This window comes from Oryzias latipes, chromosome 4, assembly GCF_002234675.1.
Source record: "Oryzias latipes chromosome 4, ASM223467v1".
NCBI classification, from domain to species: Eukaryota; Metazoa; Chordata; class Actinopteri; order Beloniformes; family Adrianichthyidae; genus Oryzias; species Oryzias latipes.
The window spans coordinates 12,497,259-12,508,611 of record NC_019862.2 but is presented as its reverse complement, the minus strand read 5'-3'; positions in this window follow the sequence as shown (position 1 = coordinate 12,508,611).

Genomic DNA, 11,353 nt, shown 5'->3' with positions numbered 1-11,353 from the left:
CTCCAGGTGTTAATTGCTTTGTTGGCTTCTTTTTCCTGAACCCTCATGATCAGTACAAAACAACCCCCTTAAGACAAAATGAAAATAAAAAGCATTTAATGCCTTTATTTTCAACATTAACTTAATTGTTATTTTATTGTGTATAAGGTGCACTCTTAAGTATCTAAACTAGTATGTTAAAGCCACACCACAGTTTACACAAATACATTAAAAGTTCAACTAAATTTCCTCCCATATTTGCTTCCTTCATAAAAGTTAATAGAATTTAATCATCTGTTTAGTCAGATCATCATAGTTCAGAACGACTTAAAACTTAACATTTGCTGGAGTTTTAGTTGCAAATGCAGGCATCTTTGCTTGGAATTAAAATTCTTTGATGCATGTGTATTCATAGCGTAATTTAAATATTTGCTACAATTAAAATATTCTATTTTGTATTTGTACATATTCCTTGTAATTCTCACTGTAACTCTATTTACTTCAGTTTTTATACCATATCACCAGTGCCTTACATTAAAAGTTTAAGGAATCATTAACAATACAACAGAAATGAGAACACACAACCATAAAAACATTGAATAAAAACAAAAGAAAACTCTCAAGCTCCATTAAAGTGGATCTTTTGGCAGGTTTTGGCTGGTTGAGCTTCTTTACAATATAAACTTTTAACAAATCTCCCCATTTCTGACTCCATTAGATGGGTCTACAGAAGCAGTTTGGGACTTATTTTATGGACAAAAATTCTACCAAGATTTAAAGTGACATCAATACAAAAATGTCTTTCGGTCTACCCAAAATGAGTCATGCAAAAATTTTACTACATTGCTCATTATTTAAAATGGTTACTAAAATCATGTGGTTTCATTTTCAGAATGCAATTTGATTTTATTTTATCTTACAGTGACTGATCCTGCAAAGATTTGATTTGTATGCTTTAATGGAAGTATGCATAAGCAATGATTCTTCACATTTCACTTTTTTAAGCTATATTGATATTTTCCATACACTGACCTCTAGTCAAAGAAAGACAATATCTGTCAAGAACAGAAGCGTTTTCATGGAGAAATGAAATAAGTGTCCTTTCAAGAGCTATTCTGATAGGTGTTTGTTCGGTAGTGTAGAATGTGCTTTGTCCTCAGCACCTTGCAGATGTGACAGCAGCTTTCACGCCTGCTCTGTCCTCTGGATAGGGGATCAGCAATGAAGCTCAAAAGGATCTGAGGATCCACTGGAGCTGGTCTAAGTGGGTTTGACACAGCTGGAGACATGGTGAGGAAGACATTCTGGAGTCTCCACCCATTCTTGGAATGGACCTCTGTCACTACAGAGAAAGATGTCACAGACACTCATGCAAATTAACCCTGGAAAAAAACTCTCTCACACACACATTTTCTTAGATGAACAGACTTGTGCAGTGTGCCTATGCAAATGCACATGGCACAGGATGGCTGCACACACGCAACAGCTTTTTACATAAACCTCCGGGGCTCTGTGGGTAGAGAGTTGGTCAGGATTTGAATAGCGATGATGCGGCCGTAAGCCTTCACGTGCACAGCCTGACACAAGAAGAGAAACAAAGGTTTATATGAGGAATGTGTAGTCTCATTTGGTTACTCTGATCATTGTCCTTTAGTAAGCTAAGCAATATCATAAATCAGGTTAACATAACTTTTTTAGTTCAAAAAAAAAGAAAAAAAGAAAGAAAGAAATGAACCTCTTTACTGAGGCTGAAACACTTCTTCCATGTTTTACCTACAGATTTGGATGCTCTTGTTTTTTCCTCTTCTCTTCTGATCTTCTCTGGTTGTACATGTGATATTCCCTCCATCTGTGAACCAGCTAAATGTCCACTTTTTGTTGGTTAGCCTTAAAATATGACCAAAGTCGATTGAATATTTAGAGTAAAAATACGGATAAAAGTAAAAACAAAATATCTGGGATTTTACTGGAACACAACACAGAAGAGCTCAGTTCAGGGGACATAGGTTTCATCAGTTTTTTTGTTGTTGTTCTGCAGGATGTGTTCACTGGTTACATTTTTTCAAACTGGGTATAAAGCCTCTCTGTTTTGCAGAAATGAACACTCCCATCTACCTCTAGTTGGATATTTCTATGGACAGACCCACAGGTTTTGTCTCCACAAAAGTCCACTTTTTCTGACATTTTTGAACTACATTTTATGACAAAGTATAATAAGGTTTATATTGAAGATCAGATCAGATGATCACAACTTTTATTTTTTAGTAAGCTAATACAACTTTTTCAGGGTTAACTTGAGGCTGGACTCACTTTTTCCCACACTCCCAAAAATCACAACCACTCACAAATAAAATGTATAAATTTGGCATGTGGAATGTCCCCCATGTGTCTAAAATGTAATTATTCTCAATTCCTCTTTCAGGAAAAGGAAAACCAGAAAAGCTTCAGTTTATCTTCTGCAAAGAATCTCTGTCAATTGGGTAGGGGGTGCTGTTCTTCTTAGTTTAAACCAGTCAGCTTCACCAAACATTTTTTTCAATTAAATTAAAAGACAAACTCCTTAAATCTTAGCAATGGTTCATTTTCTTTATGGCATAAAAATTCAAAATTTGATTTTCTTAGACTCACAAAACATGAAAAATGACGCCTTTCACATTAATTTATTAAAAGCTGCCTTTTTGAGAACATTTGCCTCTTTGTCAGGCGTTAATTAATCCATTCTTTAGTGACTGTTTCAACAATAACTTTGTGTCATAACTGCATTCACAAAAAGTTCATCTTTAAAGTAAAAAGTTAAAAAAACATACAAAAAGTACAAAAGCAGTATACATGTAGAATATTCTGTTGAAGCTTTGCAAATCGGGCACTTTACATTCCATGCCAGGCACAACACTAGTTGTCATTCAGCAGACACTGACTGACAGAAAACCACGCAAGCAAAGGATTGCTGCAGGGACTCTTTCTAAAGGCGCTACACCCACAAATGCCACTGAAAACTTTTCTGTGCACAGAAAAGAAGGCAAGCCCCCTTCAGCTCTTTTGTAGCAACTCACACACTGAGCAACTCAAAATGTCTCACTGGCATAAAAATAGACACCTGTGCTTTATGCTAATCTTTTCCAAAGGTGACATCAACTCAGTCAGGCATAAAGGGCAAGGGATTGGCAGTGATTCAATAAAAGACATAGTTTCATGCGTCTTTTTGGAGACTATGAAACTTTGCGGCCCTTCTTAAGAAGTTACATTTGTACAAATATAAGTCATGGCTTTAAAAAAAAAGGTTGTCTGCATATGTCCACCCAAATAATAATTTATGGTGAAAATGTCACAACTTTTCAACTATAAAGTTTAAATGTGTTTGTGTACATATTGGTTAAAACACCTTGTTGGCTTTTTGCAAGAAATGGATGCTTTGCAAAGCAGCAAACCCTAAATTTGGGGCAATTTTGTTAAGATGCTTCAGATTTGTAGCAGGAATTTGCTAGGAAATCGTGCAGCCCTGAAAAGCAATAAAAGGGCTTTAAAAGTAACAGACAAAAAAAACATAAAGGTAGTTTTTTTTAAAATCTTTTTTGGCAGTACAGCTGTGTTATGGTTAGCAATGTTGCTTTCTAGTAAAAAGGCCATGTTTCAAATCCCAGCTTGGCCCTTTCTTAGTATTGTTTGCTTGTTGTCGCTGAACCTGCGTGGGTTTTCTCCAGACACCCTCCCCAGTCCAAAACCACATTTCTTAGGTGGAAAGCTGACTCAGAAATGTCTTTTGTGAAAGATTGTGCGGTTATCTGTCGGCGTGTGGCCTGACAAACTGTCCAGGGTGTGCCCTGTCTTTGCCTCGCAGCAGTGGGGTTGGGGCTTCAACATCCCTGTGACTTTACACAGGATGAAACGGAACTAAACAATGGATGTTTTTTCTGCAAAGGCAAATGTTATTCAAATAAAGGTTGGACTAAAGAAGTCATTATTTTTCTTCTGAAAATGACAGTTGCAGCTACATCATATGCTTCAACACAATAAAACAGAGAGGTAATCGTTTTTAAAAGGGCAGGTGCTGAGCTCCCGTCTGACGGTTACCACCACTGTGGCGTGCCAAAGGAAAGTACAGAGTCATGCTATGTGCATACAGTTCAACACATGCTCCGTTTTTGCATGAACTTCTGTATGTTTAATTTAATCCAGTTATTCGGGAATCTTAAATTGTGCACAAAATCTAATTGTATTATTTTGAGTTCCTGGGGATGGAAATCGCTGCCATCTTGAATCTTATCACTCAAACTGAGTTAACCCCTTTTAAAGTCAACTGAAGTGAAATTCTGAAACAGCATTTATTCAAAGGGAAATTTAAAGGAAATTTAAAAAAAAAGTATTTTTTTGACAGGTTTTGATAGACTTCTGAAGAACTGCACCTAAGCCGGGGTTTTTTGCCGTCTGTTTCCTCAGAGATGACCCCTTCTCCACAGAGTGAGTCAATGTTGTAACACCTGGTTAGTCACTCATTTCCACACCCAGTAACCCAGATGAATGTTTACAAATCACAGAAGAATCGCTCACAGTTAAACCTGCTCAGCAACTTGAAAACCCACACCCACTTTCACACACAGACAAACAGAGGCTGCAGAGGCTTTCTTAAAAAGGTAAAAAAAAAGGCTGTCATTTGCAAGATTATTAGATGGGGAAATGGAATTGCAATATATGCTAATTGGGAAACTATTAAAGGTGCATTTAAATTCAATAAGAAACCAGACTGACTAGTAAAATGACAAAAGCATAACAATAAGAGTGGGATATATCCAGCACATTCAAACGATGGTAGGACGTGACAGCACACAAGAAATTTGAGCTGCCACACCTTGATCGGCCTGCAGTCATCAGTGGGAAAACTGCTCACAGGACACAATGATGGCAAAGGTCAAGCAAATTCAGAAGTGACGATGCACTGTTTGACTACATTGCATTTGGTTAGTTCTGGTCCTCAAAAAAGAGTCATAAGGATAAAGGTTCTGGTTCTTAAAAGAAAAGTAGAGTTTAAAAAAAAACACAGTCAGTCCTACATAATTACACCACAGGAGGGCAAAGTTCTTTACACACATATGAGTCAGATATAATATTCAGGTATCATAAAAGAAAAAAAAGACAGGAGCTATTAAAGCATTTAGTTCTCAAGAACTTCACAGAAAAATGTTCAGTTTTCTTAAAGATCAGTCAACACAAAAATTCCTGCTTTGAAATGATTTCTATAGCTAGTTTTTAAAGTATAAAATCCTTTAATCTTGATTCCAACTGATTTTTTTTGCTCTTGCATGCTGTTGCACAGATCAACAGCATGCTGTTTTTCCATTGCCAAGGGATGACACCTTGTGGCTCAAAACTGTAACTGCAGTTTTCAATCACAGACTTGCAGTCGTGCCGTCTCAGTCAGCTTGGTAATAACATAAAAAGCTTTAGAGCCAGGCAGTTTATAGGAAAAGAAAACAACAACAAAAAAAATAGACAAGCAGGTTGAGACACCCCTGCCTAAACACAACTGTTGTATGCAAAACAGATGAAACACGTCGCCGTCACCTCAATTACCTACAAGTTTTCTTTTTAAGAATTAATTCATCCCTGAACCATTTCCTGCTGTTGGATTGCCTTGAAGCTTTTAATGTTAGATATCATTCAGTGTTAATGGAAAAAAGTTATAAAGAAACATGTCATTTTCCACTGTAGACCTGTTTTGTGTCATTTCAAACTCCAAATGTGCACTTTAACAAATGCTTTTATTGTTGTTGTTTTTTCCAGACTAAGAGGATTGTTACTCAGGAAGGGATTGCTTTCTGCAGGTCAAATAATTTTACCAGGTATACATTTCCATTTAGATTCCTTTTTTATTCTTGTTTTTATTCCATTTTTTTTACATTAATTAAAAACCAAACAAGCTTTTTTAATTGATAATTTAGCTGCATAGCAAAATGAAAACAGCTAACCCCTTGACATCTGAATTTATTACCAGCAATGGAAAAAAAATCAGTTGTGTTTTTGCTTTCAAGTTAAATGCAAATTTGCATCAATTAATGTTGCTTCATAGAATAACTAATTTATAAATGTACCGTACAGTTTTTCACAGCTGCTTCAAGCCAAAAGACAATCGCAGATATAATGATCGCATCTAAAGGTGTCTTAAAGAAATTGCCAGATATTTTTTTATTTTTAAAAACTCGACCAACAAAATAAAGGAGATTTTTCTAACTAATTAAATGAAATATGATAAAAGAACAAAACGTGTTTGACTATTTGTGACAAATAAAAAAAGGTTAAGGAAAAATTTCCTCTCTATTTCCTGGTTCAATGACATAGGAACTGGTGAAAACCCTCTTTGGACAAACATGACAGCCTTCTAAGAAGCTTCTACTGAACTTAAGAATTCCAGTGCAGAGGGCGGCACAGCGGTGTGGTGGCTGAGCCTTGTTGCCTCATTCTATTGCTATGTGAATTCTGTGTCTGGATGTTCTCTGGGTGTTGGAGCTTCCCCTTAAATCGGACACGTACTTGGAATACAGACTGTTGATGCACCTTATGTGGATATTTTGTTGAACATTGATGTAAAATGCAAGCATGTAACTGTGTTTGAGTAGCACTGCAGCCAGCAGAGCATTTTCTGCTTCTGATTGACAGATACCGCCTTGAATATGACAGCATTTTTCTCAAAACAATAAAAAAAAAAATTATCATTTGAGTTTTTAAAAGCAGTCAAACACACGAGGAATCAAAAATGATGTAGCCTTCCTGAAAAAGTTTTATGTGATACCAGAGAAAATAATCAAGTTGAGACAGTAACACAACTTAAAGTAATAAATCTACCCGAGGTTATATTAATGGTTAAACAACATCAAACTTAATTCCAACTGTCTGAACAGAGACACCAAGCACCCAAGTGTTGCGGCTTGTTTGGTTGGCATAGAGATGTTTGCTGGTTAAATGATGATTTCCACATCGTAAAAGGTTGGATTTATGTGAAGTTAACAAGGAAATTCAAAGAGAAGATAAACGATTGTTACATCTTTGCCAGAAAAGGAAAAGAAAAGTGATATTAATTTGAAAGCAACATTAAATCAGACTGCTGAAATTGCTCAAATCACAGAAAATTTTGGTTTCTAACAACCAGCTTCATATGAGCATCGGTTCTTTTTTTTAAAGACTTCTTCATGAGACACGAACGACACATAGCTTCAGAGGCGAGCGGGATGACCTTAAAAAGCGTCTCAATAAAACAACAGCTTGACAATCATCCGAACTGGGGAGCAGAATGCCGTCCGACCTGCAGAACCGTCAGGCAGGCCGTCCCAAAGCCCTCCAACCTAAACTGTACTCTTTGCACACTCTGACCCACCTCTCACCCCACTCTCTAAGCCTCCCAATGGCTCCATTGGCCTCTGAGACACCGTAATCCCCTTCAAGCTTGGCAATTAAGAAATTAAGTGGCTCAGGATTTGAAACACAATGGGAAGATTAAAAAATGGAAGCACACCTGCTTAAACTAACAGTAGGGGGATGTTATGGCCTGTCAGGTTAAAGGTCACTGTGTTTTTTCTTACATAAGGCACATGGGTGGAGAGTGTTGAAAAGATAACACAATGGTGGAATAATGCATTTCTAGCAGTTATGTCATAGGTTTATTTGTGGTACAGGGTGAGTCTAAGAGATTAGGTTTTTATGCTTTGTCTAGTTTAAGAATAAATGTTTCATAAAGTATCTTTTCTTCAATTTATTATTCCTTTGAACTGTGTTTCCATAGCAGAACCTCAGATAACATCTCTTTTTTAGATATATGGGTTTGAACTTTTCAAAAACCAACATATATTTTTGCTCCAGGTGAGCATTAAACCAGTGGTGAATAAGACATTTCATGTGTGGACGAGAACACATATACGCACTCTCCTCCTTTCACACAAACACTGTTTCTTCAGCTGCAGGCGAGCAGAGTTATGACACCAAACTCAAGAATTTAACTCTTAGGAAGTCAACTCTGGGACTGAGTTTTACAGGTTTGAGGTAGAATTACTGCAGTGAAGCTTGTTCTTGCCCAGTCTGTGTGGAAATGCGCCTGTCTTAATGAAAGCACACGATTTTTGAATAGTCTTGCAATGCAGAGTCAAATCTTAAGAATGCAAACATTAATTTGACCTGTTTTTAATCAGAATTTAAATTTCAAGGTATGAATAGCCTGATGTTTTAACACTTAGGAAGGAAACTCATTGATTTGCTGTGGAGAATGTGATCACCAGCTGTACTACAGGTTTCTGACACTTAGTGTTTGAGTACCTATTTTTGCCAATTCCCAAAAACCTTAGAATATAATAGGAAGTGTGTATTAATTTTTAGAATTCCATTAAAAAAATTAACTTTCATAGATTATATATTCAGAGCCCAGTGTTTCAATTATGTTTATTTTTTACATAAATTGGGCTTCCAGCTCAAAAATCCCACAAAAACAGAATTTCAGAGAAATCACCATTTGCAAAGTTTTTTTTTTAATATAAAGAGATAAAAACAGATGTTAGAATCACATTAAATAAAATATAGTGTTTTTTTGTTCATACTTCAGTAGTATGGGCAGAAACTAATCAGTTCTTGCTGGGAGATGAAATCTGCATCTCCATCCAGATCAGCAGAAGGAATCATGAAGTCCTCTAGAACATTCTGCTAGACTATTGCAGTGATTTTGGATTAAAGAATGCAGAGTTTACCAACACCAGTGCTGGACATTGCAGCCCAGATCATGGCTGACAGTGGAGATTTCACACTGAACCTCAAGCAGGTTGGGTTCTGCTCCTCACCAGTCTTCCTCCAAACCCTTGGACCTTGATTCCTAAATGAAAGTCACACTTTGGACCCTTACAGAACTTTGGACCCTCCTTGGCCCAGTTGAGACTTTTCCTCCATCAGCCCAGGTTTAGAAGTGGCTTGGCCATAGGAACCCAACAGTTGTAGCCCATCTCCGGAATGAGTCTGAATGTGGTGGTTTTGGAGGCTGTTCCTTCACCTCATTCCACTCTTTCTGGAGGCCTGCAGGTTTTTGAATCTTTCACGGTTGTCTCTTTTGGTGGTGCATCTTCTCCTGCTACATTTTGTCCGTCCGTCGATCTGCTTGGACACGGCACTCTGTGAGTAGCCAGCCTCCTAGGAACTTCAGTGGCTTAGCCAGACTACGAAAGTGATCAATGATGGTCTTCTGGCTAGTTGTCAAGTCTGAAGTCTTTCCCATATTAAACCAAACAGATCCAATTTATTGACATGTGGGGAAGCTGTGCAGGTGCTTTGAGTTTAGTAGATGATTTATTGATAAAACTTATTTTAAAACTTTAATGTCCTTAAGAATGTGTACATACTTCTCCACAGCTTTCTAAAATCAGTTTTTGTGGGTTTAATAAGCTGGAACCCCAATTTATGTAATAAATAAACAAATAAATAGTTGAAATCATTTGAGACAATTGTGGACAATCCATGAAAGTTTAATTTTTGGATTGGAATTATGATTATGAATACACTTTTTTGTGATGTTTTCATCAATTGAAAAGGGTTAAGTATAATTTCAAACTTTTGATCTTTTGGATTCAGCAAATCAGCACACCTGGAATTCTCCCAGTGACAAAGAGTCTTCACACATCATAAAAGCTGGGAGGAAATGTTGCTGGCGCAGGCTTTAATCATAACTGGACATACTTTCTGATGTTTGATAGATTTCACAACTTCATGTATGAGCCGTGTAAACCGTAAGCAGCGACCCTCAGAGGTCACTGCTTATGGTTAGGAGATCATTTCCAACACGTGTTTGGAAATGATCTCCTATGGGAGGATGCTGTTCTCCATCATAATCATCCAAACGATATAATATCTGTTTAACAAGCCGTTTTTCCATCCCTCCCACAGAGTTTATCTTGTGTCCTGCTTATCAAGTGCATCAACTATTTTGGCTGTCATGGAACACAAGCGACCATAAACACATGCGCTGACGTCCTCAAATCAAAATACACATTGATAAGGTTCTATGTCAATTGGAAAAAAAAAACCCTACAGTATGAAATTTTGGCTAATTTGGTATTTGTGTCTAAACAAGTTGAAGGAAAACTGGCATATATGCAAATTTATCAAGACACTAAAAACACCCGACCACCAAAACAATATTCCTCATTCTTTCACAAAAACACTTGTTTATACCTGCTCTTCTTAGGTAACAGCTTACATCACAGGAGCTTTGAGTCTGCAGAATGCCAGAAATCCAAGGAGGAAATGGCCATGGGGGATTTTAGATCTGATCTTGTTCAGAAATGTTTCCAGTTCTTAGGGGAAAAAAACACACAAGCCTGTTCCATTGTTTATGCTCAAAATTACAAAGAAAAAAAACAAAACAGAAAGATTATCATCTTTTCTTCTATTTTTAAAACTAAATGTTTTGATTTTATATGGAACAATTTGACATAATAGGAAACTTTGAAGTGCAATATTTACACAGTTTTAAAGAAAAGGGAGGTTGTTGTTTTTGTTGGAGTTGTTTTAGATATTCAGATTTTTTTTTTTTACATGAGGAATGATTCTGATATTTGCCAGAAGATTTTATTTGTTTTTTAGGATATAAATCAGAAAAATATTAAAAGGAAATGTTTTACTTTAAAAAAGATACAAATATTTTCCGATAAGGAAGAGAAATCCTTACACAACTTGAATAATCCAAACATTTTAAAAAATGTAGCACAATGAAAATGCAGTTTTGATGTTGAAAAAAGTAACTTTTAAGCCTGAATGAATACTTTAGAAAACATTTCCTGTTTGATATTTCTCCAGTTTTAAGGAAATAACAATAATTTATATTCAGAAAACAGCCAGGAAAAGCAAACAGAGGCTTTACCTAAAACATTATAAATTGTTTTCCCTCATCAACCACTAGAAAGGAAGTTATTTTTTGTTAGTGAGGACAAACCGGAGAAAAGTGAAAAATAAAAAAGGACAAGCTGGCAAAAAGCTGACAAAAAAAAAATACAAATCAGAAGTTCAGATAAGAGAATGACTAAGTTGGTTAAGAGTCACAAGAATTACAAGGGAAACAAAAAGGCGCATCAAGGAAGTTTACCAGAATCACACGGAAAACCACAAGGAAGCTTTTTTGTTGGGGAAAAACCAACAAAATCAAGAATTCAACAAACTGCACTCCATCATAGAAAGGAGGACGTTTGTTCATTGATAAGAATTCAATTTAATCATGTTTTTATTTATACGATATAATTTGGATTTGATATGTAACTTGAACAGAAAGTCATGAATTTTTTTCCCAATGATTCTTTGTTTTTTTAAGTAATTTTTATTTTTGATTATGTTAAATGATTTATTGTTTACAGTTTTA